The 6,452-nt window shown below is 43.3% G+C and overlaps 1 pseudogene; it reads left to right on the top strand.

The window, feature by feature from the left end:
- Positions 1 to 3,048: 3,048 nt before the first annotated feature.
- Positions 3,049 to 4,944, top strand: LOC138405116 (E3 ubiquitin/ISG15 ligase TRIM25-like; annotated as a pseudogene).
- The last annotated feature ends 1,508 nt before the right edge of the window (positions 4,945 to 6,452 follow it).

The raw sequence follows: 6,452 nt of genomic DNA, 5'->3' as shown, positions 1-6,452 counted from the left end.
AGGACTGACGTCATGTTTGTTTGTAGATTCATGACAGCCAGAGGATGAATCCACTGGTGCCACCAGCAGATCAGTACTTTTGTCTTTAGTGCTATGTAGCAAATGTTTGCGTGCTAACATGCTATTCTAAGATAAACTGCGCTGGTGACATCACTTGCCACCAGAATCTGCGCAGTAGCGATCGTAGAGCGGAGTCTCAGGAGTCGTCTCAGCTGTCAACCAGGACGTCTCACACCGATTTTATAGATTCATTAAATGTATTAGAAACATGAATACTTGAACAAACATCAGTGTGAAGAGAACTATCTGAACGGTAAAAATGTATTTACCGTGTAGTATTACTTGGTCCATGATTGAGGTTTAGAATCTATACCAACCAGCCACCAGGGGAGCTGTAATGACATCGACCTAATGATCGCATCAGCATTTAGCCTGAAGCACCACGTAGCCTTACAGCGCTGCTAGCATGGCTCGTTTCAGTCGTAAAACATACAAACATGAGTGTGACACAGCTCAACCCTTAAAGTGAGATAAGACCATACTAACCGATGTGGTTCCTTTAAAAGCCTTGACACACTCAATTCAAAATATAGTATTAAAGACTCCAGGTGAAAAAAAGAGCTGGAAACTATTTACCAGAGTGAACACGTGTGTTCATACGTGTGTTCATACGTGTGTTCATACGTGTGAGGGAAACTAAATATCTGACGCATCCTCCTGCTGTTTCCAGACATCCAAACTGTTGACGTGAGATAAAGACGATCCCACAGGGCAGGGAGAATGAAGTGCTCTCCGAAATGAGCTCAACATCCCGGCAAATAGGACGCAGCAGCTTCCCCATGTGGGCTCCTCAGGCCCAACATTATTCTGTACATTAGATCCATGGCAGTGTTCCCCTGTGCAGAGCTGCTGCCTCCAGGCACGCTCTCTGCAGCCTCCCCCGTCAGGTTCGGTGGCGCGGAGGATTTAGCTGCATGTTCACGATAAATGATGCGATCGTGTCATATTGCAGAATTAGCATATTTACGTTTCGTCTGTCTCATCTCGTTTTTCTCAGTTCACACTTTTTCTGCTTGGTTCTGTGCTTCGTTTTTTGTTTCCAGTTTTCAATGTGCTTTTCTTGGTCAATTGAAAATCTTTGAGAAAAGGTTGTTTTGCATGGAAGCTATGACATAAATAACAAATGAATGTTTGTATTCAGTTTAATCAAACTAAAAGCTATTATATATAAATATGAAGATATGTTCTATAGCTATTAGCATTTTTTAATTGAGAAACATTTACGTGTGTGTGTGAGTGTGAGAGAGAGCGACGCCGTGAAGTCAGCCACCCTGGTCATGCTTGAGTGAAGAGGCGGGGGGGTTCATTATGCTGTGAAATAACGATGAACCGTGATTAACTTGATTAGATTTCATGAATATTTGAAACCAAATTGCTGATTAAATATTTTCTGGTCTTTTCCATTCTGACAGACTGAGAGATCGGCTTTACTGTACCGGAGAGTCTGTCTGTCTAGCTCTGACGCTCCCATAGCATATCTCTGTGTTCAGATTTAGATGAACTGTGACCCAGAGGGAATGAATGCAGAAACAGGTTGTGGTGTTTTAAGTCCAGGAGCCATCTTCTGCTCAGTTTCAGTTTCAAAATGCTGTTATGATTCAATCACAGACCTCAGAGAGAGTCACATGAGAGGGGCCCCTGCAGAAACTCTGGAGGCTCTCACTCGGATATTTGCGTTAGCACGTACACCTCCTCTGGAGAAACTCCATGTTTCATGTGTCCCCGACATTCTAGACCTATAGCAGCAGAGCTTTATCACAAAGGAAGGTTTGATGCCGACTCTTAAACGTAGAGAGGGTGTCTGTCTCCAGAACTAAAGTTGAGAGATAATTCCACCGGAGAGGAGCTTGATAACTCGACTTTTATGGAGTTTAGGGACCTGAACTCTGAGAGCGCAGTGCTCTAACAGGGTGATATGGCACTATGAGCCCTTTAAGGTATGTAGGTGAGGAGGAGAGTTTTAACCCAATTGAATATGTAACAGGAAGCCAGTGTAGTGAAGCTAATACAGGAGAAAAGTACTTTTTATAATGTTTATAAGACACATCATTTGAAAATGACTGAAATTAATTAAATGTGTAATTAAAAGTGTTTCAATACAGATTCTACCACATTAAAAAGTGGCTGATTTGCCGTAATATTTACTGGGCTTGTTTCACGTAGGACGATAAAAGTTAAGAGATGTTGAATGTTGACTTTTTGCGTCATGACTGTGGGAAACTAAACCAACCAAGCCCCCGAGAGCAGCTTCACAGGAAACATGAGACACTGGCGGCACCGAGTGGCTGCAGGGAGGAACTGTGGGAGGCTCAGAGACATGGAACTCTGAGATTACGCAGGCGTCAGTGATACACATGAACAGGAAGTGAAGTTGTCATGCTGAATATTTTTAAAGGAATATGAAAATGCTTGATTCATGAACACTGTAGGACCTGGAATCCGTAAAGGGAAACCTTCCATGTGTTCGGTTGGACTCTGAGCTTTGGCTCTGTGAGTCTGAGGGATTTATTTCAATTTCAAAACTAATTTGTTCCCTATCACCTCCTTGCAGACGTCTCTGATAAGATATCATCCAAGGAGCAGCCGGTGCAGAGAACAAAGTCCGTCTAGAATAATCTTAATTACAGTGGAAAACTGACAGTCAGCTCTGAGTCACACCTTTACAGTTTATGAGGAGCATCCACAGAGGTGATAACGGAGACGTGGAGTGGTTGAATTATGAGCTGATGGTAGATTCTCTGCGTGACCATGCAGATGCCAGTGGAAGATGTGGACCGGGTTGTTCCACGTCTCCTCTGACTCTGGATGTGCTCTCAGCATGAGAGACAAGCTCGACTGAAACAAATATATAGAATAGTGTTCTTTGACTGAAAGTTCTCTCATATACCCAGGTTACTCACTCACTGAAAGGAGGAGGACTTTGACCAAATATTAACTAGCTCCCGCCCCTTCACCGAGCTGCTGTTTGAAGATAAGTCAAACTGAAGTTCAGGAGCTGAGAGGCAACAAGAATAACACAGTTTGGATCCTGATTCAACTTTTGTCAGTTAAATGGAAACTGATCCATTTCAGGGCGGTGAAATGGATCAAAGAGGAGTTCAGCTGGATCAGGAAACGTTCTGCTGTTCGATCTGTCTGGATCTACTGAAGGATCCAGTGACTATTGGCTGTGGACACAGCTACTGTATGAGCTGTATTAAAACCCACTGGGACAATGAGGATGAGAGAGGAATCTACAGCTGTCCTCAGTGTAGAGAGATCTTCGCACTGAGGCCTGTCCTGGTGAAAAACACCATGTTAGCTGATTTAGTGGAGGAGCTGAAGAAGACTGGACTCCAAGCTGCTCCTGCTGATCACTGCTATGCTGGACCTGAAGATGTGGCCTGTGATTTCTGCACTGGGAGAAAACTCAAAGCTCTCAAGTCCTGTTTGGTTTGTTTGGCCTCTTATTGTGAAAAACACCTCCAGCCTCATTTTCAGTCACCTCCATTTAAGAAGCACACGCTGGTGGAGCCCTCCGAGAAGCTCCAGGAGAACATCTGCTCTCGTCACGATGAGGTAAAGAAGATGTTCTGCCGCACTGATCAGCAGTGTATCTGTTATCTCTGCTCTGTGGATCAACATAAAGACCACGACACAGTCACAGCTGCAGCAGAAATGACTGAGAGGCAGAGAGAGCTCGGGCCGAGGAGACAAACGATCCAGCAGAGACTCCAGGACAGAGAGAAAGATGTGAAGCTGCTTCAACAGGAGGAGGAGGCCGTCAACCGCTCTGCTGATAAAGCAGTGGAGGACAGTGAGAAGATCTTCACTGAGCTGATCCGTCTGCTGGAGAAAAGAAGCTCTGATGTGAAGCAGCAGATCAGATCCCAGCAGGAAACTGAAGTGAGGCGAGTCAAAGAGCTTCAGGAGAAACTGGAGCAGGAGATCACTGAGCTGAAGAGGAGAGACGATGAACTGAAGCAGCTCTCACACACAGAGGATCACATCCAGTTTCTACTCAACTACCCCCCCTCACTGTCACTCAGTGAATCTACACACTCATCCAGCATCAGGATCCGTCCTCTGAGGTACTTTGAGGACGTGACAGCAGCTGTGTCACAGGTCAGAGGTCGACTACAGGACATTCTGAGTGAGACAGAGACAAAGATTTTACAGATTGTGTCTCGAGTGGATGTTTTACTGCCACAACCAGAGCCCAAGACCAGAGCTGACTTCTTCAAATATTCACAGGAAATCACACTGGATCCAAACACAGCAAACAAACGTCTGTTATTATCTGAGGGAAACAGAAAAGTGACAAGAATGAGTGAAGAACAGTTTTATTCTGATCATCCAGACAGATTCACTGATTGTTGTCAGGTCCTGAGTAGAGAGAGTCTGACTGGACGTTGTTACTGGGAGGTGGAGAGAGGAGAGAGGAGGAGGAGTTGGTGTAGCAGTCACATACAAGAATATCAACAGAGCAGGGGGGTCACATGAATGTAGATTTGGATTCAATGATAAATCTTGGAGGTTATATTGTTATGGAAACATTTATAACTTTTATCACAACAGCATCAAGACTCCAGTGTCAGGTCCTCCTTCCTCCAGAGTAGGAGTGTACCTGGATCACAGTGCAGGTGTTCTGTCCTTCTACAGCGTCTCTGACACCATGACTCTCCTCCACAGAGTCCAGACCACATTCACTCAGCCTCTCTATGCTGGAGTTGTGGTTTATAATTCTGGATCCTCAGCTGAGTTCTGTAAACTCAAATAGTCTGGAGTCATTAAAAGCAGTGATTTAGATTCTGTGTTTAAATCTTGAACTTCTTTTGTCTCCATGTTTGTTGCTCAAAGTTCGTCGTGGTGACGTTTCTGCTCTGCACAGAGATCAGCTGTCAATCAAATACAATGGGCGGCACTATGACGTCCTCTGGTTGGTTGTTGTGTAGATGTTAAGATGGAGGATCTCGCTCGTTTACCTGAGCTGACTGTTCTCCACATGAGAAATGACTCATGGTTGATGACTTTCTAAAACGTCTTGTGTGTTGAAGTTTTAAAAAAAATGTTATTTCACACAAATCTTAGTGAAGATGCATAAGATTATTCTTATTTTGTTTATTATGTTAGATTTCTCATTTCTGGGCAATAATTCATTATCAGTTATCACAATAATTTGTCATCAATAGCAACAAAGATTCAATATGTATGAGTTTATTTGATTATATAATTGTTTAAATTTGCATAATTGAGATTTGTCAAATGTTGTTTATTGTCTCTTCATAAAAACTTCAAGCTTCACTCTGTCTTTTAACTTAACAGAAATAATAATTTGACACTTAGCGTGATGGTTATTACGGAGCGCCTGAAATTCTTTATCTTGTCGGAAGAACAAGATAAATAAATTATGCACACAGAGTTAATATGTGTGGAGTAAAGATACCACTGGCCGATGCTTTGAAGACAACAGGCAAACATTCTTTTGTTGTGTCGTGGTAAAAATAAATCTCGATTAGCTGAGTTTTCTCTCTGCCATGGCACAAATGTGGTGGCTGGGTGATTAAAAACAACCATTTTTAATGTAGTTTCTTAAATAGATTCTGACTCTGCTGCCTTTAACAACCACATGGCTTTAATAGCAGTTTGGCTTTTTAAAGGCCACAACACCCGATGGCACTAAGACACAACTGAAGATTATTGTTTTCTGAACAACAACCAGTCTGACAGAGTTTAAATACGATGGTTACACAAATGTCCCTGGTCTCTCGCTCTCTTCTCTCTCTCTTTACCACTCGTCAACCGGTCGAGGCAGATGGCTCTTAAAATGGAACTGAATTGAAAACCTTTTATTTGAGTTCGTTCATTTTCTGCCACGTCTTTTTTTATTATTACTGTACAACACAAACATCTTCTTAAAATAAATAATGCGTGCGCGCAAGAATAAGACATGATCTTTTGACTTCATGGGCTCTGCAGATGACGGGTATCGACTAACATGTTTACTTCATTCATGTGTTAACATGTTGCCTTCGACAAATAAAACTCATGTCTCAAATCAATCAAACCACTTCCGGCTCCTGACCCTTACTGACGCGTGCTTTGATGTTTATTTTGACGGTGCAGCCTGTCTGTTTCCGGTCTGTTGCTGGCTAGCTTCCTGCGCCTTGACGCAGCTGATGGTGTTTCTCGGGTGTTCGTGGTTTGGTTGTTTGTCAGACTGTGAGTTGTGAGTCAGACGTGAAGCTGTAGAATCATCATGTCGTCGCTTTCAGGTGAGTGAAGCCCGCTGCCGCCATCATTCTCTTACCTGTACGTTCAGCCACTAGCTTGTGCGGCTAGCTGCCAAGTTAGCCGTGTAGTAAATACACACTTCCCGTTCGTCCTTTCAAAGTTAAACTCGAGAGGAGCAC

Source organism: Paralichthys olivaceus, chromosome 16 (assembly GCF_024713975.1).
Source record: "Paralichthys olivaceus isolate ysfri-2021 chromosome 16, ASM2471397v2, whole genome shotgun sequence".
Classification (NCBI taxonomy): domain Eukaryota; kingdom Metazoa; phylum Chordata; class Actinopteri; order Pleuronectiformes; family Paralichthyidae; genus Paralichthys; species Paralichthys olivaceus.
This window is presented reverse-complemented; position numbering and strand designations above follow the sequence as displayed.